The sequence below is a fragment of the Halichoerus grypus genome, chromosome 11 (genome assembly GCF_964656455.1).
Source record: "Halichoerus grypus chromosome 11, mHalGry1.hap1.1, whole genome shotgun sequence".
Classification (NCBI taxonomy): domain Eukaryota; kingdom Metazoa; phylum Chordata; class Mammalia; order Carnivora; family Phocidae; genus Halichoerus; species Halichoerus grypus.
Genome location: NC_135722.1, coordinates 22,295,946 through 22,321,906, shown reverse-complemented (window position 1 = coordinate 22,321,906; position 25,961 = coordinate 22,295,946). Strand labels below are relative to the sequence as shown.

Below are 25,961 nucleotides of genomic sequence, written 5' to 3'. Positions count from 1 at the left end.
TTTAAATCTCTCATATTCCTGTTCATTTTTTATTTGTTCAGTTTTCTGCCTTCTTTTGGATTGAGTATATTTTATGATTTAACTTTACCAACTTTGATAATTAGCTCTAACTATTTACATTATTTTCTAATGGTTACTTCAGGTGTTATAGTGTAAACCTTTAACTTTTTTTAGTCTATCTTCAAGTAATATTATGCCACTTCTATATAATATAAAAACCTTACAAGTATGCTTCTGTCCCTTCCTTCCTGATATTTGTTCTGTTGTCGTTTTACATTTACTTGTATATGTAGACTCCATATTATTTGTTGTTATTTTGGTTTAAACAGTCAATTACATTTTTTATTTATAGATTTTATTGTTTAGAATAGTTTTAAATTTATAGAAAAATCAGGCAGATGGTACAGAGAGTTTTCATATACCTTCCAACTCCATTCATATAACTTCCCCTATTATTATCTTACATTAATATGGTATATTTGTTACAACTAATTAACAAAAATTGTTATGTTATTATTAACTAAATTCCATACTTTTTTTGGTAGAATTCCTTAGTTTTTACCTAATACACTTTTGCTGTTCCAGGATGCCATCCAGGATAACCCATTATGTTTATTTGTCATGTGTCCTCTTTGCTGTAACAGTCTCTTAGACTTTTCTTGTTTTGATGATTTTGACAGCTTTGAAAGGTACTGGTCACCATATTGTAGGATTTCTCTTTATTGGAACTTGTCTGATATTTTTCTCATGATTAGACTGGGATTATGGGTTATTAGGAAGAAGACAATAGAGATAAAGTGCTATTTTCTTCATGCTATACAAGGAACATCAACAAGGTTTATGACTATATGTTGAACTTGATCGCTTAGATAAAGTAGTATTTGTCAGATTTCTCAACTGTAAGTTTCTCTCCATTCCCCTACTCTCTGTAAGGAAGTCACCATGTGCAGCACACAATAAAAGGTGAAATTATCTTTTTAAGAAATTCAGAAATTAAACAAAATAGTCATATATTTCCCCAGTACTTACCAGTGTTCTTCATTCTCTTTTGTAAATTCCTATTTTCGTCTTACATCATTTCAAGAAGTATACAAATTAAGCAAAATAGCTCACATAACCCCCCACATATTTATCAGCATTCTTCATTCCCTTCTGTAAATTCATATTTTCATCTTTTATCATTTTCTTATGGACTGAAGGCTTCTGTTGATGTTTTTGTAGTGCAGGTCTGATTATAACATATTATTTCAGTATTTATATTTGTTTTTATTTCAACTTCATTTTTGAAAGATGTTCTACTGTCTTCTGACTTGTGTTGCTTCTTTTTTTTTTTTTTTAAAGATTTTATTTATTTGAGAAAGAGAGAGAGAGAGAGAGTGAGCAGGGAGGAGCAGAGGGGGAGGGAGAAAGACTCTGAAGCAGACTCCACACTAAGCACAGAGCCTGATGTGGGGCTCAATCCCACAGCCCCAAGATCATGACCTGAGCTGAAACCAAGAGTTGGACACTTAACTGACTGAGCCACCCAGGCGCCCCTGGCTTGTGTTGCTTCTGATGAGAACTCTGCTGTCAAAATTATCTTTGTTCACTGTGCATAATGTGTTTTCTCCTCTGGTTTTTTAAATAAGATTTTATTTTTTTATGTAAGCTCTGTGCCCAACGTGGGGCTCAAACTCATGACCCCAAGATCAAGAGTCACATGCTCTACCAACTGAGCCAGCCAGGCACCCTTCTCTTCTATTTTTTGTAAGATTTTATTTATTTATTTGCCAGAGAGAGTGTGAGAGTACAAGTAGGGGAAGCAGCAGGCAGAGAGAGAAGCTCAGCTGAGCAGGGGGCCTGATGTAGGACTCAATCCCAGGACCCTGGGATCATGACCTGAGCTGAAGGCAGACACTTAACTGATTGAGCCACCCAGGCATCCCTCTTCTCTTCTATTTTTAAAAGGTTCTCTTTATCACTGGTTTAAAGTCATTGACTGAAATGTGCTTTGATGTTATTTGCTTCAGGTATATTATATTTAGAGTTTTTCATGCTACTTGAATCTGTGGATTTATGGTTTTTACTATACATTTGGATGCTTTTGAGCCATCATTTCTTCCTCTCCACAGGACACTCCAATTACATGTAGATTAGGCTACATGGAATTTCCCAAAGCTCATTCCTACTTCTCTTAAAAAAAGTTTGTCATTTTTATTTCTAGGTTTAACTTTGGCTAATTACTATTGCTTTGTCTTTATTAATATTTCCACTGCATTATCTAATATAGTGTTAATACCATCTATTGTATTTTTTATCCGTTGTATTTTTAAAGATTTATTTATTTATTTATTTATTTATTTATTTATTTATTTAAGAGAGAATGAGAGAGAGAGAGAGAGACAGTGCGTGTTCATGCCTGAGCAGGGGGAGACGCAGAAGGAGAGGGAGAAGGAGGAGGTCTACTCCCCACTGAACATGGAGGGCTGCGGGGGGCCTCTATCTCAGGATCCCAAGATCATTACCTGAGCTGAAATCAAGAGTGGGCACTTAACCAACTGAGCCACCCAGGCACCCCTATCCATTGTATTTTTAATGATAGTCATAGAAATGTTTTATCTCTAGAAATTTGACTAATGTCTTCTTTATATTTTCCATTTCACTATTTAACATATTCACATCTACCTTCCTGTACATATAAAATATACTTATAATACTTCTGTCGAGTCCTTGTCTACTAATTCTATCATCTGTGCCATTTTGAGATCTGTTTCTGTTGACTGAATTTTCTCCTGTGTGTGAATCCTTATTCCCTTCCTTTTTGTATGCATGCTAAGTTTTGATTGAATGTAAGACATTGTAACTTTATCCTTTAAGGTGTTAGGCTTTTTTATATTCCTATGAATATTCTGTAGCTGTGTCCTGGGACAGAGTTGTGTGGAAATAGTTTGATTCTTTCAAGTCTTGCTTTTATACTTTCTTAGACAAGATCTGAATGACTTTTAGTCTAGGACTAATTTTTCCCTACTGAAGGGACAACTATCTGATATTCTTTTTGGTGACACAGGAATTACAAGGTTATCTGCATTGGCTAGTGGAAACAGGAACTGTTTCTGGCCCTGTCTGAGCTTTAGAGATGGTTTTCTCTTCTGTCTAATGATCAGTACTCATCTGAGAAAGCAAGGTCTCTCAGCAAATGCCCAGTGCTCTTTCTCTCTTTGTACCCTGTCCTGCAAACTGTAGCTAGAAGACATCTTGGTTACCCAAACTTCCAACTCCAGCTCTCTGATATTTGGAGATCCCCAGGCTCTGCCCGTGACTTTCCATCACACACTGTGGCCTAGAAAATACATAAGGCAATTACCTGGGTGATTATAAGACTCACCTACTTTTGTCTTCTCTTCCTGGGGCTTCACTATATTGTATTTTCCTGGTATTTCAACTTGGACTTAAATGGTACCTTTCAGATAAAAAATTGTTTATTAGAGATAGGGAGAGTTCATAAAATAATGGTTCAATTAAAAATCAAAGTAAATAAAAAAATAAACAAAAAAATCAAAGTAAACAATTTAAACATGCATACTATGCTCTCTCTTTCCATTTGCCTCAATTATGATACCAAACTACCAGTTTTATTTTTTAGTTGCATCTCAATTCTTTAAAAAATGAAACCATTTTAAAGAAAGTGTAACTTTTAAATTTTACTGCAAGCATTTGATATTTTTCTCTAAAAAGCCCTAAAAATTGATCAATAATCAGCTTAATAGGAGTTTCATGCATTTTATCTCTTTAAATTATCCACATTTAATCAATTTTCCAAATATTCAGATGGAAACCAATCATAAAAACCCTACAAGCTAAAAGTCAAAATAGAAAAAAAAAAGTTTCCCTTTCTAGATTCTACTTTCAAAGATAAATATTCTAGGTTTTTTTTTTTTTTTTAATTTTGAGTCCATTTACCAAAGAGACTAATTGAAACATGAGATGGAATGAACTTTATAAAACAAAAAAAGAAAAAAGAAGAAGAAAAACACAGGAAAAGTAGCATTTTAAAGGAGCCAAAAAATTTATAATCATGTCAATCATTCTGATATTATATATTTGAGTTTTTTATTATTAAATAATATAGAACATTTGACAAGCTGATATGTAAGTTAGGAAATCTGAGTTTTTAATATTAAAATAGATTTTCCTCTAGATCCTTTCGTAATCCTATATGGATTGGTTTCTCCTGATGTTTTCTAATTGTTTATTATTATTATTTTTTTTTCTGAAGGCAAATTTAACCTTGCTTCCAACTCAAAAGTGCTGTTTTGGAAGCAAATATATAATTATAGTGTCCAAATCCTTTGTGTGTGTTGTATGTAAGTAATATAAACACACAAAAGTCTTCAAATATTTATTGTTAGAATTTTATTAAATATTTTTTGAGCAAACAGGAGTAGTGAACACTTTGGTTGAGGAGTCTTGACAACAAAGGTGAAAATAAGACAATTTATAATAAAGTTGAAAGATGATCATCTATCATAATAACAATCAATAACTATGACTCCCATTTGAAACACGTACTATGAATTGTCAATAAATCACCCATGAGATACTACTATGATCATTTTACTAAAGAGGAAGCTAAGGCACTACGCATTTAAGTAACTTACTCTAAAGTGGTAGGGCAGGGTGAAAAACAAGCTTCTGATTGGTCCTACCAGGGCTATTTTTCTCTAAACAGCTTTATTGATGCACAATTCACATACTAGGACATGGAATTTTAAGACAAATGTTTGAGACTTCAAAAAGATTTGGATTTACAGTGGATGCTTCAAGCTACCCAGCTCTGAGCTGGGGAAATAGGTATTTACTCTTTTATTGGAACCTTGGAAGAAGCATTAATTTAGTTCAAGCTTTCAGCTCTCTTATTTTGCAGATAAGGAAATTGAGCCCCAAAGAAGTGAGGAGACCTGCCTAAGAACATACAGCATATTAGTGGCAAAGTAGAACTGTAGGCTTCAAGTTCACTACATCTAAGCATATCATGCTTTAGCATCTCTCTTTTTCTGGTCTTCATCCTCCTTCACATATAGTTTTTATGTTACGATAATTATAATGTAGACACAACTCAGGAGAATACGAATTGTTTAAAACAGTTTTTCTTCTTTCATGTTTCCATTTTTATTCTTTGTTACTCTTTCTGTTCACTCTTTATACTTAATACATTTGCCATATTTGCCTGCCTACGGAGTATTTTTATAAAAAGCCCAAGAAACTCAGCAGTCCCTTTTACTAGGGTGTGTTGAAATCTCTGACCACATATTTAAATGTAAGATGTGTTTTTTTTTCCTTTTAAGCAGATTTTGTTTTTTAAAGCAGTGTTAGTTTCACAGCAACATTGAGCCGAAAGTACAGAGGTTCTCAAATACCCCCTGTTCCTAAACAGGCACAGCCTTTCCCATTGAGAACATCCAGCATCACAGTGGTACATTTGTTACAATTGGTGAACCTACACTGACACATCATTATCATCCGAAGTCCATAGTTTACATTAGAACTCACTCTTAATATTGTAAATTCTACGATTTCGACAAATATATAATGCCACGTATCCATCTTTGTACAAAATTTTATATAGAAACTATCCTTTACATTAAAATAGTTGTCCTGCATACAAATCCTCAATGCTCCTTCTTTTTATCCCTCCCTCCGTTCGACCAGGGACATAGAAATGTCTCTAATATATTTTATTAAAATATTATGTGTACAATTTCAACATTACATTTATAAAACAACAGCAAAGACAAACAATATAAACATAAATCCTGCTCTAAAACAGCCTCCTTTGTATATTTTGCAGGGAGATGAACTGATTCTATGATCATTTTGATAATGGTCATATAAGAAATGAAGAGCAAGATGCTTCTTGATTTTCTTTTCCTTTCCTTTATCATACCAAATTTCACATTTAGTTGGCATGGAGGGATGTTTAAATGTGACACGTTCCTTTTGGAAATGGAATGTACTTTTGGGAATGGAAAGGCCCTGCTATGTGCTTTCACACACAAGAGTCATATGATCCTTGAGAGAGACCTCAGCAACCTTTTATGTCATCACTTCTCTTTAAAGTCTGTTGGAAATAGACACCAGGCTGGATTAAACATGGAAATTCCTATTATCTTATCCCCAAATGTTCCTTTTCTGAGGTCACTGGTTTTCTAGCTCTCTCCTGTTTGTTAATGCTTATTATTTCAGTAGCGTGCAGAAACCTTAAAAGCATTCACTTTTCACCATATTGTATGTTGGAAATGGAATGACACATTTTAGGAAGTTCTTTGTAATTCAGGCAAGAAAGTTTTCAAATTATGACAGTTTTTCTTAATTATTAGTGTTATACCTTAATTGGGTTACATTGCCAATAAATGAAAATTCTTCATCTGCATTTTTAAAGCTGACACTGGGAAGTAAAATTTCAGTTAGAGAAATTTCAAGTGGCTTTTTTAGTGGAGATAATAACAGGCTTCCCACTCAGTAATTTCTTTCTTGAATGCTTAATATAAAAGGTTTTGAACAGTAATTTTGTCAATGTGCCTTTTTCAGTAAGTGGTGCGGGGCAAACATATGCTTCTGAAAGTTATGTGAGAAAAAGCAGGATTACTTTTTATTTCATCAATCTTAAAATTTTCGTTGACAATTTAAAGACTTTTGAGAATAATAAGGAATATCATTGGATGTTATTGAAAAAGACCTGTAGTAAGTGTGTAGGTATTAGCAATAAGGAATAATAGATAATAGATACTATTTTATTGAGAATGTTATATGCCAAACATTTTACATTCATTAATGTATTTTAATGTAATGGAAACTTTGTAAGAAAATTTCTATTTTCTTTCCATTTTACAGTGAAGGAAACTGAGGTTTATTAAATTCGCACATTGAGCAAGCATTAAGTGTGACTTGGCAGAGAAATATTTCAAGGCACCTATAATAAATATGTTTGAAGAACTAAATCATGTTTAAAAATTAAAGAAAAGTAGGATAACACATAGAAATTATTAATAAAGAGATAGACACTTTAGTTTTTTAAAGTTTTATTTATTTAAGTAATCTCTACATCCAATGTGGGGTTTGAACTCATGACCACAGGATCAAAAGCTGCATGCTCTTCTGACTGAGCCAGCCAGGTGCCCAAAGAGATAGACATTTTAAAAAGAGCAAAGTGGAAATTCTGAAGTTGAAAAATACAATTACTGAAATGAAAAACTCACTAGATAGGTTCAACAGATTTAAATTAGTATATCCATCTATGCTCTTTTGTGGCTATTGTTTTTCTCTATACTGTTACTTTCCACCTATTTGTGCCTTTGAACCTAAAGTGTATTCCTCATATTCAACATGTAGCTGGATCTTGTTTTTCATCCAGTCTGACAATATCTACATTTTGGTTAGAGTATCTAGTTCCATCAAACTTAAAGCAATTATTGATATAATTGGGTTTATATTTGCCATTTTGTTATTTCTGTTTTTCTTCATATTTTAATTATTTTAAAATTGTTTTCTTACTGGTTGTTCTAGTTAATAAAACATACATCTTAATTTATCATACTTTATTTCATGTTACTACTAACTTAAATTCTGTAAAGAATAGGAACTTTGCTCCAGTATAAATCTATTTTCCCCATCCTTTCTGTCATGATTATAATATATATTTCACCTGTCTTAAAATTAAACAATATACTGTTATATTCTTTATTCTTTCCTTTTTTTTTTTTGAAGAGAGAGAGTGTGCGCAAATAGAGAGAGAGAGAATTTTAAGCAGACTCCATGCCCAGCATGGAGCCCGATGCAGGGTTAAATTTCATGACCCTGAGATCATGACCTGAGCCAAAATCAAGAGTTGTATACCTAACTGACTGAGCCACCCAGGCGTCCATATACTGTTATATTCTTACTGTTTTATACATACATATATATATATATATGTATATATATTTAAGATTTTTGTTTATTTGAAAAAGAGAGAAAGAGAGAGGATGAGCAAGGGGAAGGGCAGAGGGAGAGGGAGAAGCAGACTCCCTGCTGAGCAGGGAGTCCAATGTGGGGCTCAATCCCAGGACCCCGAGGTCATGACCAAAGCCGAAGGCAGATGCTTAACCAACTGAGCCACCGACATGCCCCTACATACTTATATTTTTAAAAGAAATTAAGAAAAGAAAAAAGAAAATATATAATAATGCAGGCTTTAATGGCCACATGTTTACAATTTTTTCCATACTTCTTCCTCTGGGCTTAAGTTACTCTCTGGTATCAATTTCTTTTAACCTGAATAACTTTAGTATTACATATAGAGTATGTACATGAGCAGTGAATTCTCTGTTTTTATTTTTCTGGGAATGTTTTCTTTTGGTCTTTAATTGTAAAGGGTAGTTTTGATAGATATAGAATATCTTATTGACAAGTTTTCTCTTTCAGTGGTTTGAAGATGTCATTCTACTGCCTTCTAGCCACCCTTGTTTTTGTTGAGCAGTTATTAATCACTTTATTTTCCGGTATTGATTTATCTTTCATTACTCTCAGGATTTTTTTTTTTTTTTTTGTCCTTGGCTTTCAGTACTTTGGTTTATGATGCATATAGGTGGGTACCTCTTAATATTTATCTTTTGGGGGATTATTGAGCATTTTAATCTTAGATTAACAATTTTCATCAAATTTGAGAAGCTTTATTTTTCTTCCCTTTTTTCTGTCACTAACCTAATCTGCACCCTCTGGCAGCAGTCGTTCTGACACTCACAGCAAAACCTCCCCTGGCAGGGTTACTCTTCTTGACCAATGAGTGAAGGTGTGGGGATTGGGAGCATCCCCGGAAAGATTGTAGACTCGCATTGTTTTTACTCAAATTTCTAGTTCTTCATTAATAAGTGCTTCTCCACTTGTTGTTTTCTTTTGGTTTTCCAGAGCCCTAAAATTATTTTCTTTGAGAATTCTGTTCCTTTTTTGTACTTGTTTGGGAGGAAAAGGATATACTTACATCTTCTTGCTGCCATTTATAGAGTGCAGAGATTTTCTTCTTTTTTTTTTAATTCAGCCACTCTCAGAATACTATATAATTAGTTTCCCACAAAGCACAACTTTTCCTTATGTTATCATAAGAATAAAAATCAGATATTCTCTATAATTAATTTGTTTCCTGTAGATTATTTCTATATCTACGTTCTACCTAAAAATCTTCAGGAAAAAAAAATGTGCACCTCCTGTTATGCTTCAGTGACTTATTTAAAAAAAATTAAAAAACATTTTGACATATTCTTATACATGGTGAGATTTATATAGACCAAGTTTTTCCAATAACAAGATATGTGAATTATCCTCATTACTGTACTTTTTTTTTTTTTTTTTTTGCTAGCATGCTGGAACCACTCACTCCCATCATCTATTCTCTGAAAACCCCTGACTCCTCATCCAAGATGACCTAGTTGTCTGCCATTCTTTCTCCTCTACGTGGAGGTTGAATAACCCGTATCCACATACTTGCTTAAACTGCCTGTATCAGCCTGATCCTTGCTGAGAATGTAAAGATGGAAACAGGAAGTTGTTGGACAATATGATTCTCTAAGATTAAAGACCTTTGTGAAAAGCCATAATGGACAGCCCAACATAACAAGATCGAAAGAGAAAGGAATTATCAGTAATTAGGGAAAGGGACACAAAAACAAACTTCATCGATGAAATTTGTGTTGGGGGTAGACTCCCCCCAGCCAAAGTCGGGAAGAAAGTAGTAAAGCTAAGCATTATCTTTACACCTGACATTCTGAGCTGAGCCCCTGCCCCTTCTTTCTTAGTCACTTCTTACAGGTGCCTGGCTCTGCGGTGAAGCAAAAGGTCTAAGATAAGTAGTAAAGAGCAAAGTCAATGTATGGAGGTATTTTAAGCTGTGCCACTACAGTTGGAAGGCACATATTATTTGATATTCATCATTGTAAATCAGGCTCTTACTAAAACAAAACAAAACAAGCAAACAAAAACCCCAGACCAGATAGATGCATACAGGACCTCGTTATTCTATGGGGTTATCAAAATGTATGCTGTCTGTATTTTGTTAAAGGAAAACATGTAAAATGTGTTGTATCCTTATAAAAGTTTCTTTCAAACTAAGGACAAAAAATTACAATGTGATTCAGATACTCAGCTGGAAGTAAATATGCATCCCTTACTATCTCAAATGGGCCTACCTAAGTAGTTAAGGTATTGGTTCAAAATGCAAGTCTGATTTCTTGGAAGAAAATTTAACTTTAACATCCTTTAACTTTATATTCATGCAGACTTCTAGTGGGCAGCTATAAAAATGCTAATAGTCTCCTGCATCTTGGTTGAAGGTGTCCTAGACTAAAGTCACTGTTCAGATTTGCTGTCCTTCAAGTGAAACTGAAAATTTTCAGAGAAAAGGCCCTAGGGAGAGTTAATTCTGCTGTGTGGCCAAACCTCTCTCGTACGCTCCGTAGCACAGTCTTTCTCTTCCATCTGCCTCTCCACCCTACAGATCACTTTCTGGGATCTGAGGAAATTGTGCAGAAAAGTATGGAAATAAAATCTAAATGTGGTCTCCCTGATCCGTCATGCTCTGTAAAGCATTAGAAATACACGTAAGTTAATTTCCCTCTCATCTGTTTGCATTTTATTTTCTATTTGAATGACTAGTTATTACACAGATATGTGAAATGCATTAGAAACCCCAGAGGAGCACCAATACTTCTTCCTATCTGATTATAAAAAGACCTTATTCTCAGTTCGGGGCAGCTAAGAAAAAGTGCATGTTAATGAAGTAGATTTTGCCTGTTTGTTTGAGATATAGACAAAATAATATTCATTAATCTGTTTCCTTTTAAGAGATAATACATGCAAACCAAAATTTACAGGGCACAAAATATTTTTAATTACTGGTCAACTAGGATGGAGAATTTATCATGTTCATTAATTCAAAACTTTATTCACTGTCTTTTAAGCCTTTCAGAGGGGTTTGAAGAAAAAATTAGCCTCCAAACCAGTCTAGGAGAGTCTAAATAACATATGTATGATAGTCATTCTTATCGACGTGGTCCAAATAACCATAAAACATTGGATAGGAATTTAATCTCTGTGTCAAAGGAATAAAGAAATTATTTCCTGCTGTAATGAATGAAATTGATTATATAGAGGTCCTTGAAGAATAGAGCAGGATGTTTCTATTAAAGGAAGAGAGAGTAGATTTGACAGTAGTTAGCACATCTGAAGATCAATAAATGTTTTTTGATGCAGAGAGAGTAAAGGATTTAATGTATGAAGTTGAATATTGGAAGAAGAATCTGGAAAGTCCAGTGTCAGGCCCTATTGCAGAAAGAGATGATGAAGCGTGGAACTGTTGACAAGACACAGATATGCAGAAGTGGATTTTCCATAATGCAAATGAAGTTTTAGATGCTGGGCCCCCAACTACCCTGACACCTTCCAAGGCCTAGAAGAGACTTGAGCAATATGTTCACAAAATCATGTGGGATTTTTTTGTTAATTTACAAGGTAAGATCGTTAATGGCAATTAGTTAAAACTGTAGACTCTTTCCACTCTGATTTTCCCCTACTGCATTCCCCATATGTTGTGTGATGGTGGAGTTGCTGTGGAACATTTTGTTTTCTTCTTTGTTTAAAGTTTTAGCCAAATGTTTAATTCCACCGGACAGGCACCCTTCAAAGCAGGAGACAGACTAACATACAACAGGCACTGGAGTCTTAGGATCCATTAGGGATGTAAGGGATAAAGGGTGGATGCTCTGCAATTAGGTGTATTAATACTTGGTCAACATTACTCGCATAAAGTGTTGATAAGTGACTTAAGTGTTACCAAAATGGGTGGTAAAGAAAGTCAGAAGCATAGCTAGCTGCTAGGCAGGTGGTACAGGCCAGTGGCATCTAAATTGCTACAGGTGCCTCATGGCCTCTTTAGCGAACATGCTCCAGCTGGTTGGAGTCGGAGACTTAGTATCTTGCCTACTGAAGTCAGGATTTTCAGGAGAGGTTCCAGTTTCAACCACCACTGATGATCTGAATAAAGGGAAATTGAGTTGGGGATGTATTTACTTTAGAATCTGTGTGTGCATATGCATGTATGTGTATAATCCAAATATGCTGTGGTGTGTGTGTCACTCCCATTACCAGTCTACTTCCATCGTTGGGCATGGTAAGATTTGTTTCTCTATATTGACCTCTGGCCCTGTCAAATGAGTGTTGCCCTCCCTCTGCAAAATTCTTCTAAAAATCTACACTAGAAGAAAGAATGAAATCTCTTCTTAATCTCTCTATGGAAAATGGTATGATAAAATCTTTGTGAAGTGAAAAGGCAAACAAAGAGTACTAGTCAATGAATGTAGGAAAATAAGTGCTATGGTGTTGTGTCACTTTATAAATAAATAAATAAATATATATATATTTATATTTTGTGAAGTTTTCCATTTTTCAAGTTTGGTTGAATCTATAATGTATTATGATTTCAGATTTCTTTTCAAAAACATAATTCACGTTCATATCTGATTTTACATTTGTGCATGTTATGTTCTTTTCCATAAAGAGGACCCTCTAAATGGTATAAGCTTCAGGTTTCCTAAAAATATGTGCATTTACTTATTTATTATATTCAAATTTTGCTGCTAGTTGTTATTGGTTTGGTTGTTGTTGTTTTTAAACAGAATAGAACATGATCAGAATTCTTCTTTGCTAAGGTGTAAAGTGAATGGGATTGCCAGGATAACTACAAGTTAACAGAAAAATTAGAAAATCATTGGCCTGCCAGGCCATCAGTGTTGATGACATAAGCTAGAGTAGGAGTCATGGCAGTATGTCATCAAGTGAGCAATAATTATATCTTAATAACAATGACAAATCTTAGTGGTGTTATACGTGGAATACCTTCAAAAAATCCTCCAACCTCACTTTTTCTACCAGAATAGATTATTAAGATAATAGAACACTAAAAAGCTTTAAGATTTTTAAATTTATTTTCAAAATAACCATATTGATTTCCTTATTGTTATGAATTGATTGTTAACATTGCCATGATAAGAACATTCTATCTCACCAAGGCTAAAATTTAAATAATGTATTCAATAAATCAATATTTTCTTGTCTTTATCCACAAAATGACCTTCTGAACAAAATTGTGGTTGTTTTAATATAGTAATTTCAAAATTAAAAATAGAAGATAACTAAACCATATTGCATTATCAATTTAGTGTGTTAAAGATGCTTATAAGTATCCTAAATTAATGTTAAAACAATATCTATAATTTTTTGGATTCTAGCATGTATGAGTTCCAAATGAGAAAAAAAAAAGTATTAGTTTTAACTTGGCTTTTTATATTAGACCTATCTTGAAATTATCTTCTGAATAGTCACTTTTTTTCTATCATTTGGAAAATAACAGTACACCTCTAATTGAGAAGGACATCTGTACAGTGATTATGAAGTGCTAGGAAGTGTTAAAAGGCAGTGCATCATAGAATAATTTGCAGTCATCTAAAAATTCTGTAGGAAAACAGGAAAGGGGTCTGGTAGAGTCTCAGGAACTATTTGATGACATGTTTATTTGAAAGTTGTAAATGCAAATTTAAGTTAATCATGTTTGAAATTGATCAGATCTAGTTGTTGAATGCTGAATTAATTATTTTAGGAGAAACTTAGGACAATAAACTTAGCACTGAATCTAGCAGACAACATTAATCATGCCTGTTCCAGTGGAAATGCACCCTGTGACATTATGACCCTAAAAAGTGGGGAAAAAAAAAAGTCCTTTGGTCAAGCATATTCTTTCTGGCACTAATCATTGGCATGTACACACATGTACACATACTTGTGTACACACACAGTCATCACATAAAAAAAATAGAATGGGTTGTGCTTTTTGAAAACTGCATGAAATGATAACATTGTGTGTACATATCTACAGCTAACCTAAAATTAAAGTAGGTGAGCCTTAATAAAATGGAGGGTCCAAATGAGTTTCATCAATGTAGAGGGTTCATCATATCTAATAGTTAAGTTTTATTATTAAACAAATTTGTTATTTTTTTAAGATTTTTTTTAAAAAATATTTTATTTATTTATTTATTTGAGAAAGTGCGAGAGAGCAAAAGAGAGTGAGTGAGATGAGGAGCAGAGGGAGAAGCAGGCTCCCTGCTGAGCAGGGAGCCCGACGCCGGGCTCGATCCCGGGACTCTGGGATCACGACCTGAGCCGAAGACAGACGCTTAACCGACTGAGCCTCCCAGGCACCCCACAGATTTGTTATTTTTAATCACATAGCAGCAAGTATGTGAACATAAAATGGCACAAATGAATGTTAAAAAAAAAAAAAAGCCTGTATTATAGTAACCTGAGTTTAGTAAATATTTTTCTTCAAATGTTGGAAGTCAGAAGATTAAGCAGCAAGAAAAATTAGGCAATTTTCATCCAGTATCCTTATTTTACAGATGAAGAAACAGAGGTAAATCCATTTATCCATGGGCACACATCTAGTTAACTCATTACTCTGACTCCCAGAGTCTATTTCCTTTCTCTTACCGGAGATGGCAAATAAATAACACCCATGCCTTTTAGTGCCCCTCCCACATCCAAAGTGGAAATTCACAGCATCTTTTCTACTGAATTCCAGCCTGTAGGTCTTCAGCTTCAGGATGCTCACCAGAGTCCCTTTAGCAGTTACTTCCAGTTGATCATATTTAGCAATCAAGATGAAACCTTTAAAAATAGAGCGTAAAAATCAGTCTCTATATAGCAAGATTTTGTTCTAACCTCTTTCCAGTGACTCAACAAACTTTCACTGGATAATGAGTTAAGAGATTAATCAGTGATTCTATTAATTTCAAATAAGATCCATAAGCATTTCATGTGGACCTAAACAAATCTATACAGCCTCCCTAATATCTGATTCCAATATCAAATTCAATAGATGTTAATGAATTGGTTTATTTTTGTCAACAGACATTTAAAATAATGGAGAGAATAATAATATTTGGGAACTTAAGCATTTTTGGTAACTAATAAGTACACTTCTTCAGCTCTGGCTGGAAGTTTTTTTAAGAAAAATAACTGATTTTCAGAGCCAAAGGGGGAAGTCAAATTTGCCTTTGAAATAATAGCACTTCTGGCATTCTACAGAGTAATTTTGAAAGATGTTGTGCATTGCCCTTCAAGAGAGCAGAAGGGAAATCGGACTATAGCTAGGTCAGGCTTATGGAATACATTGCAGTGCTGAAATGAAATATTTGTCTGAGAAATCAAAGAAGCAACAAAAGGCAGGAAGGCATGATTGGCTGCTCACAGGGAAAATGTCTTCTAGTCTTCGGTGTTCTGCTTCAGTTCACTTGTGGAATCAGAACAAGACCTTAAGTACAATTCTCCATATGAGTCTATGTGTGAACTGCTAAACTGAAAGAAATCTGAACTGAAAGAGAAACTCATTTGAGAGCTTTTACAATATCCCAGAGAAAAGTCATCTCCTTTGTTTGGGCTCCAGGAAAAAGAAAATAATAACCTAAAATCTCTTACTTAGAATCTGCGTTTTTTAGTCATTTTGGAAAAATAAGGCAGATTGTACTAAAGTGTTGTGGGACAAGAGCTCATTAAAAGCTTTTTTTTTTTTAAAGATTTTATTTATTTGACAGAGACACAGCGAAAGAGGGAACACAAGCAGGGTGAGTGGAAGAGGGAGAAGCAGGCTTCCCGCTGAGCAGGGAACCTGATATGGGGCTCGATCCCGGGACTCTGGGATCACAACCTGAGCTGAAGGCAGATGCTTAACGACTGAGTCACCCAGGCGCCCCTCATTAAAAGCTTTTAAATACAAACAAGTGAGGAATATAGGACTTGAGGGTCTATGGTATAAGGACACAATCAGCCAAAAAGAAGGTGCTGAAGTGTATAAAGATGTAAGGAAAAAACAAAAAACAAATGTCTTCTGTTCTTATGGTTCATCACATTCCTACTACTCTCCAATTTCTTAACAAGTATAGCAAACCCTCAATAATAGGCTTCTCCTTCATAATGCAAAGATTCAATAATGGTGAGTTAATGCTCATGGACACCATCAGAGTAGTCATTTACTGTCATAAGTTCCAGTTTATCCACAAAAATCTACCTTAGTACATTTTCTGAGTACCTCATACAACAATCATAAGTGGATTTTTTTTGTTTTGTTTTAAAAAACAGCTTTTTTAAGATTTTATTTATTTGACAGAGAGAGACAGCAAGAAAGGCAACACAAGCAGGGGGAGTGGGGATGTGGGAAGAGCAGGCTTCCCACTGAGCAGGGAGCCCAATGTGGGGCTCAATGCGGGGCTCGATCCCAGGACCCTGGGATCATGACGTGAGCCAAAGGCAGACAATGACTGAGCCACCCAGGCGCCCCTCTCATTCAACACTCAACATAGACATGCTAGGTCTTCCAACTTGATTACTGACCTATGTAATCATGAAGTAATTTGCTTTTAGGGTGGATAATTTGTTTATAAGGCCCAAAGTTTTTAGATTTTGAAATGGTAACAGTGAAAGTGTCAGCATTGTATTCTGTAGGTCAGAATAGAGATGGTTAACGGTAGAATATTTTCTTTTACTTTTCAAAGAGAGAAATTTTTTAAAGATGGTATTTTTATTTGTACTTAGAAACAAATGCACATATTACCTTGTGTACTCAGATGAATGATATGCTGTATTTAAAATATAGACTTGGGGGCACCTGGGTGGCTCAGTCGTTAAGCGTCTGCCTTCAGCTCAGGTCATGATCCCAGGGTTCTGGGATCGAGCCCCGCATCGGGCTCCCTGCTCAGTGAGAAGCCTGCTTTCTCCCTCTCCCACTCCCCCTGCTTGTGTTCCCTCTCTCGCTGTGTCTCTCTCTGTCAAATAATAAATAAAATCTTAAAAAAAAAAAAAAAGAATTAGAAGTTAACTTTAAAAAAAAATAAAAAAATAAAATATAGACTTGGAAATCTTAGCCAATACAAGATAAATAACTGAGATCTAAATAGTGAGAAAAAAGAGGCAGTATTATTATTACTTAAACATTCTAAACTTTTCTGCCTAAAAACCAAAGAAATAAAATTATATATCATTTAGAATTAAAAGATGAATTAATTAGGGTAATCATTCAGAAATCACCAGTTTCCTAAATGACAGCAATAAGCAATCAGGAAAAATAATATGAAGACACAAAGACCTCAGTAGATGTAAATATAAAAACTGTAAAAATAGCAAACATATCACATAAGATAGCTTTGCCTGTGTATCATAAATCTGGCTCAAACTTCCTTATTTGTAAAGGACAAATTATTGTTTAAAATAATTGAAAACACTAGATTAAGATGAACTTGAGATGAAACTTAATCCAGTAGCTTTGGTGACATTACCTAACAAATTATTCATGCTTCTCTGTCCTTTGAATCGCATTATATCGTCTTGATCCTAAGATCCATAGGATCCTAAGATCCAAGACGTCTGATTCCTCGTTTGCCACCAAGATGGATGTTAGCAAATTCTCAGACTGTATGTTTCCCCTTTTCTATTCAGAAGTGAAGATTAATGTCTTTTTCTCAGCATTCCTAGAAAAGGCCTAATTGTACTAATTTAGACCTATTATCCATTGTAGTAGGCATAATAATGACTTCCCAAAGATGTCCACCTCCTCCTTCCTGAAACCTGTGAAGATAACATTGCAAGGTGAAGAGGGATTAAGGGAGTAGCTGGATTTAAAGAGCTAAGCAGCTGACCTTGAAACAGGGTGAGTGTCTTGATTATCCGGGTGTGCCCAGTGTAATCACCAAGGTCCTTAAATGCAGAAGAGGGAGTCCAGAGAGTCAGTGTGAGGATAACACAGTGTGTTAAAGACTCCATGGCTTTCTCTGAAGATAGAAGAGGACCAGGAGTCAAGGAATGTGGGCATTCTTTTTTTTTTTTTTTTTTTTTTTTAAAGATTTTATTTATTTATTTGACAGAGAGAGACACAGCGAGAGAGGGAACACAAGCAGGGGGAGTGGGAGAGGGAGAAGCAGACTTCCCGCCGAGCAGGGAGCCCGATGTGGGACTCGATCCCAGGACCCTGGGATCATGACCTGAGCCGAAGGCAGACGCTTAACGACTGAGCCACCCAGGCGCCCCGGAATGTGGGCATTCTTTAGAGGCTCAACAGGCAAGAGTACAGATTCTCCTCTTGAGCCTTCAGGAAGTAATGCAGCCAGCCCTGAGGAACTTGGGTTTTAACCAAGTGAAACCCATTTATGATCGAGAGAACTTAAAATAATAAATTGGTCTTATTTTAAACCACTAAGTTTGTGATCATTATTAAAGAAGTAATAGGAAACTAATCCACCCTGGTAATCATCACTGTGGCTGGGAAGTGAAATGCTCCAACTGGTTAGCTGGGGTTACATGGTCCATCTCTGTCTGGGTCTAGGTTGGTGCTCACTTCTGAATAAGAGTAGGCTTGAAAAAAAAATAATCAAGGCTGTTAGGGCAATTTATTTTATTATATGTAATTTAAATTCTTTTGATGTAAACAGTCTAATATGTATGTTTCTGTTAGCTTTGTCTTTATGCTACAGTTAGCTAAATATGAAATCCCCTAATGAAGAATACACACTTCAGAGTGATTAGTTAGCATTTATAAAGACTAATGGAAGCCCATTCATCAGTTCCTGGTGCTTCGATTAAAGTAGCGGATTTTAAAAAAATGGCAATACATGTGTGAAAGGAGTGATACTGTAGATACGTGGATTGGTGAGTTTACTGTACATGCACAATATCTCCATGGTTTATGCACATAAGAATACCACCCTATAAGTAAGATTCTAATCAGCACTGAGTTCAAGGACATATGAATCATTTCTCCTCACCTGAAGCTCAACTCTGATTTTAGAATATTATTGTTTCTGTTTGAAGCATACTCTTAATTCAAAATACATAGAACAGGAATTTTATCATCAAGTTTAGATTAGAAGATATGGTTATTTTGACAACTGCTTGCAAGTAAGTATTTGGATATATGATCTGGTTTAATTTTAATATGAGGTTCTGGGAGAAAAACTGTAGTTTCCACTTAGTTCTGACTTTTTTTTTTAAAGATCTTATTTATTTATTTGACAGGGAGAGAGAGAGCACAAGCAGGCAGAGCGAGAGGGAGAAACAGGCTCCCTGCTGAGCAGAGAGCCTGACGCGGGGCTTGATCCCAGGACCCTGAGAGCTTACCGACCGAGCCACCCAGGCACCCCTAGTTCTGATTTTTAGAAGTCACCGATATTGGGGTGCCTGGGTGGCTCAGTCATTAAGCGTCTGCCTTCGGCTCAGGTCATAATCTCAGGGTCCTGGGATCGGGCTCCCTGCTCAGCGGGAAGCCTGCTTCTCCCTCTCCCACTCCTCCTGCTTGTGTTCCCTCTCTCGCTGTCTCTCTCTCTGTCAAATAAATAACCCCCCCCCTTTTTTTTTTAAAAGAAGTCACCAATACCTATAGAAAAAGCAAAGGAAATAAAACCCTTATGATTGTAAACGATACAAATAGTGTGGATTAGTGTGTTAGTTTCCCAGGGTAGTTGCCCCAAGTTACCACAGACTGGGTGACTTTAAACAATAGAAATGTATTGTCTTAACGTCTGGAGGCTGGAAGACTGAAATCAAGGTGTTGTCAGAGTTGGTTCCTACTGAGGAAGATTTGTTCTATAATTTCTTTCCTAGCTTCTAAAAGTTGCAGACACTCCTTGGCATTTCTTTCTTTTTTCTTTTTTAAAGATTTTATTTATTTATTTGACAGAGAGAGACACAGCGCGAGAGAGAACATAAGCAGGGGGAGTGTGAGAGGGAGAAGCAGGCTCCCCGCTGAGCTGGGAGCCCGATGCGGGGCTCGATCCCAGGACCCTGGGATCATGACCTGAGCTGAAGGCAGACGCTTAACGACTGAGCCACCCAGGCGCCCCGGCATTTCTTGGTTTATAGCTGCATCAATTCAATCTCTGCGTCCATCCTCACTTGGCATTCTTCCTTTTGTGTGTCTGCTTCTGTGTCTTCACATGACATTCTCCTCTCTGTGTACAAATTTCCTTTGTCCTTTAAGGACACCAATCATATCAGATCAGGACCCATCCTACTCCAAAATGCTCTTGCTTCAATTACATATGCAATGCTCTATTTCCAGATAAAGTCACATTCTGAAGTTCCAGGAAGGACATGAATTTTGGATGGACACTGTCCAACACAGTACAATTTGCCAAGATACAAACCAGCCATCATATATTACACTGTCTTAGTTGGTTTGGGCTGCTATAACAAATTACCACAGCCTGGGTAGCTTATAAACAACAGAACTTTATTTCTTATTGTTCTGGAGGCTGGGAAAGCCAAGATCAAGGTGCCAGCATGGTCACATTCTGGGGAATGCTCCCTTCCTGGTTCATAGTCTGTGCCTTCTCACTGTGTCCTCACATGATGGAAGGGCTAGGGAGCTCTGTTTTATAAGAGCATTACTTCCGTTCATATGGACTCCATTCTCAGGACCGGTTTACCTCCCAAAGGCCTCAGCTACTAATACCATCACAGTGGATGTTAGGATTCAAAAATATGAATTTTTTTGGGGGGGGGGAACAAAAACAGACCATATAGCATACACCAAGAAATAGTGATATGTCATGTAAATGAAGGAAATGATTAGACTTTAATGAAGAACCTAAACAAAGATATAGAGAGATCATACCATTATCCTGGTTAAGAGTATGCAGTACTATAAAGTTATTACTTCTTTATAATTCAAGTTACATAGAGAACACAAGACAACAGATTATTATTCTTGGAGGGAAGGTGAGGGTAACAGAAGGAACTTATTTTATTATTCATTAAAATACCTCAAAGCTACAGGAATTAAAGAGTAAAACTGCTATAGGAATAGATAATAGTTTAATGCAATTTAGCATCCAAAAATAGGCATATTTTTCAACACTCTGAATAATATTGCTAAAGTTATCTATTGCTATATAACAAATAATGCCCAAACTGGGTGGCCTGAAAAACAACTTATTTTTATCTCTCAGAGTTATATGGATTGACTAGACTCAATTGGGCAGTTCTCACTTGGAATCTTTTATGCATTTGCAGTCAGATGGAGGATAGGGCTGGAATCTTCTGAAGGCTCAGCTAGGCTGGATATCCAAGTTGGATTTTTCGCCCATATATCTGGTATCTCAGTTCAGATAGCTGGAGAGACTTGGGTGAGCAGGTATCTGTCCATGTAGACCCTTCTTGTGACTAGGCTGAGCATTCTCATGGCATTCTAATGGCATGACAGTCTTAGGGTAGTTGAACATCTGACAGCATATTCCAGAAAATGAAGGTGGACCCTTCAAGGCTTCTTATAACCTATATTCAGATGTCACACGGTGTTACCTCTGCTGCATATTATTAATTACACATGACTAGCCTAAATTCAATTTAGTAACCACACAAGGTTACCAATACCAGAGGATGTGAATTACTGGAAAGCCATCTTTGGAGACTAGTCTAGGTTCAATCAAGGAAGCAGAACATTATGAAATACTCATAGAATAAATAATTTATTAATACAACTAGGCTTATACAACTATAGATGAATTTGGGGGGAAAAGTTATGAAAATAGCAAATAAAGAACTAGGGAGATTTCCCTAAGCAACTCTCCTGAGGTATTGACATGGATAAATAATCCAGAAATTATGAGGAAATCTTAAAGCTAGTTGTGTCCAGCAGCTGGAGTGAGACCCCAAAGTAGGGTTGGTAATTAATTGTATTATGGTACACAGGACAGGTACTGAAAAGATAAGTTAGAGTTATATGTACAGATGTAACATACTCTGAAGTGCAAAAATTTCTAACTAAAATGTAGAATATAATGCCCTATTTTGTAAAATACAAACTATATATGCATAATGTGGTGTGTGTGTGTGTGTGTGTGTGTGTGTGTGTGTGTGTGTGTGTGTGTTTGAGAGAATGAGTGCATTTCTAATAGAAAAAGTACTAGAAGGATGAATGGAAAACATTGGTCTCTTATCCTTCTCCTTCTTGCCTGCCTCCTTTCTTTTTCCCACCTTCCCTTTCTCCCTAACTCTCTTTCTTTTATTTGTTCAAAAAATATTTCGTGAACACCTACTATGTACTAGCTTTTTTATAGACATTAGAAGGAAGAACAATTGGGTAGAAATGAAGCAAGGTGTTTTTTTCTGTTTTAGATACCCATGTAGTTTAAGTCTTTTTCAAATGTATACTTATTTATTTATATTCAGTCAATACATTGAAAGATATTTTTTAGCTTAGCCTATGATTTAGTTTTGTCATTTTACGCAGTTGCTGAGCAACTGTCATATTCCTGAATATTTTCATCCTGCAATGACATTTGTCATTCCTATTATAGTTCATCTCTGTGCCCATCCCCAACTCCAGCCAACAACAAATCTTTCTATCTCCATAGATTTTCCTTCTCTATACACTTCATTATTATTAGCATAATGAGGTCAGGCTATTCCATTCATACTACATTTAGGGTATACGAGAAAATATATATTGTTATATTTTCAGTAACTATAATTTTTTTCTGCCAAACCCCACCCACTTTGGAGAGAAAAAGTAATCACACATTCAATTTGTTTTAAACATAATCTCAACATACAATTGAAATAGCAATCTATAGAAAATAGAATTTCAGAGTTTCTCATTTATGTAAAATTGTACATTATCTCAGTTATCATTTCTTTTTTATAGTTATAAGTGGCATATATATATGTGCATAGGGCAGGAATATTATGTAAGCTTTTTTCATTTTTCTGGTGTTGGGAAAGGAAGGAAATTGTCCTTGCGTGCTGCATCCTCTCCTCCCCTTGGCATTTATCATGATATGCCTTGCCCAACCAGGTGCTTCTTGCTGTGTCTCCAAGTGGAACAAATTTGACAATTCTGTGGAATTATTGGGGGAGAGGGGAGGAGATTCTTATATTGTTCATTGGAGTGAAATAATTGGCATCTCCTGGAAAAGAAGGTAACATAGGGTATTTATATAATATCCACTCATGTTACTAGAATGGATTAAGCTTGAGTATAATAAGCAAGTTATTTTCAATATGATTAATGACCTTATTAGATTCATTTGAGCAGGCTGAGACTCTTCATTTCCAGAGAATTGTGCAGGAATTAAAGATGGGTCAGAGAGGAGGTATGAAAATAAGTACAGAGCTGGAAGTAGAATCTATAAGAAAGGTGAAAACAGTTTATATTATTTCACGTGGACATTAGAAGCTTCCATTTTTATGAAAAGTTATTTCAAGCAGGAAGGTCAATAGCTGCCTTCAATTTCAATGGAGTTTCTAACAAGAAAACAGAGCTCTATATTATAGTGAGTGACATTTACCTTGGAAGTCAGAAAAGTTTCTAGGTAACTGAGGAAAGTTAATGAAATATTTCAAAACTAAGAGAGACAATATATGGCCAGTGATTTAGGAGGTGGTCCTGTTTAGGAAGTGAGGAATGAAGCAGGTGAATTTTGCCAACCACATTTCAGAAAAATTAAAAACAAACAATAACAAAATCTCTATTTCTATACTCGAGTGTGAATCTCCACTTCTATTTTTTTTTTATCTTCTAGAATAAAAAAAACATAAAATTTCTCAAATCCTGCTAAATTACTTAGACTCCTTGGATTTGAAGAGCAGATTATTTTATTCATTCATTCACTCTCATTGGAGACACTGATTGGGAAAGGGTACAGTGGGGTAGAGATTATCAAATTGATACCATTGAATAAGAACACAATTTGGGTAGCGTAGAGATATCATTATTACTACTTGGTAGAGCATTTATATAACAAAGAAATATTTTCTGATTAAGAACTTTTTTTCCCACAAGGTCACTGTTCATCTAATTCTATGATGTCTGTATAGTTGGAGCAACTGGATTGCCTTTAGGAAAATAAAAAAGATTTTTAAATTATGTTTTTCTAGAATTTTCAATCTAGCTAAAATTAAATATTAAGTGCAAAAAGGAATACATTGAATGAAAAAGAATGAAATTATTCTAAATTTTCCAAAGGAATTTGTTCCACTAACTTCTCCAAAGATGACTAGTTTTTTAACTTAGTTGTTTTAGGAGGCCCTTTATAGTCATAAAAAATGAAAATTTAGGCTTTGGAAAATTTCTTTCATTATGCATTTTCTTTGATTTCATAGTTCAATCAAATTATGGATTATATATTCATGTATATTTATACAAATAAATTAGTGGCACTGAGCATTAACTTCAATTTTATTACATGCTACAAATCCCACTGAACAGGTTAAAAAAAAACACCATAGGGAGAATATTGAAAAGGTACTCAAGGTCAGATACCATTATCTTGGCCTAGATGTAAACTTGGTCGCTCTTCAAGAGTTGTACAAGTCAGGCGGGGTACCTCAGTGGCAGGATTATTCATAGGATGCTTGAGACCATGTGATGTAAGTAAAAGAGCCTATAGAATCAAATTTAATGGGAAAAAGGAACACAGTGTTCAAATGTGAAGATTTTAAAGCAGGAAGAGAAGGACACACTTGCTTAATTTGTCTAGACATGGTTGTCTAGATGGGAAGGATAGGATGAGGAAACAAAGTGTATTTGAACATATGAGCATACATACATAAAACTTAACCGTCAGTGGCCCCTCTTCCTTTCTCTTTTGCTCTCCATTCTTTTTTAATTCTAGTGTTAATCTTTTCAGTTGTTCTTGGTCATATTGCAAATAATCTCAACCATTTCTTCCTGTTTTTGTTTTTGGAAATAGTTCAGGATATTTAAAATAATGAGTAAAATAGACCTTTATCATCTATTTAAATAAATATGCTCATGGATGCATAAATGTGTATGTTTAGAGAGGGTACTGGAGAGAAAGAAAGAGAAAGAGTAAGATTTATAGGTATGTTACCATATTCTCTTGTTGACCATAGATACTTTCATAGGATGCCAACACTACATGAGTTTACTCATTATAACAGAGCAAGATAAATACAAAAACCATAGCCACTTTGTAATCATGGTTAAACTCAGACAGAATCAAGAACATTGTGAAACCCCCCCAAATTCTAAATATTCCCCTTACCCAGCTAAGATGTGTAACTACTGCTTCTTTACTAATTATCTTCTTTACAATTAAGATAGCAATAGAAATGCCTTCCTTTCTGATAGTATCCAATACAGAGAAAACCCATGCTTCCTTGAATCTCCCTAAAATAACCTAACACAAGCCCAAATCCTAAAACAAGTCTAACTGGTTCCCCTAGTAACCTCTTACTGAGTCATCCTCTGGTTCCCAAAAGTGTGTGGTCTCCCTTGTTGCAACAGTACACATTTATGCATCCATGAGCATATTTATTTAAATAGATGATAAGCCCAACTTTGTGCTGTTATCTGCATGTTCCCAGTGCTCTTTGACTGGTGGGCATCCAATATACAAGTAGATACAAACATAGAACTATATATACACATAAATAAGTATGTAGGTGTAAAAAATAGGTATGATATAAAAAATTATCATCATCATTGTCACCATTGCAATATTCGGAGTTAACATTTATAGAGCACCTAATATATTCCAGAAAGTTTGTCAGGTAAATTATGGAGATTGTTTTCCATTTAATTTTTATGATAACTCTATGGAGTTCGAACTAACCCATTTTTAAAATATAGAAGGGGAAATCTGGGGGACTTAAGTAATTTTTCTTAGTACACACAGCATGTTAAGTGTAGAGTCAATTTCCTAGGTTATGTGCCATGTAAATTGGAAGGTTGGTGTAAAGACATTTACCAAGACCAGGAGGGACTTTGTCTCTTTTATCTTTAGGAAATATAAAATAATTGGGGCGCCTGGGTGGCTCAGTCGTTACGCGTCTGCCTTCAGCTCAGGTCATGATCCCAGGGTCCTGGGATCGAGCCCCGCATCGGGCTCCCT

General features: G+C 35.3%; 1 long non-coding RNA gene across 1 annotated transcript in view; it reads left to right on the top strand.

Moving 5' to 3' along the window:
• Nucleotides 1-9,477, top strand: part of LOC144379512 (uncharacterized) — a 408,148-nt gene extending 398,671 nt beyond the window's left edge. The window contains exon 4 of the long non-coding RNA XR_013442674.1: nt 9,371-9,477. This is a non-coding gene — a long non-coding RNA (uncharacterized LOC144379512). The remainder of the gene's footprint in view (nt 1-9,370) is intronic.
• Nucleotides 9,478-25,961: the final 16,484 nt, after the last annotated feature.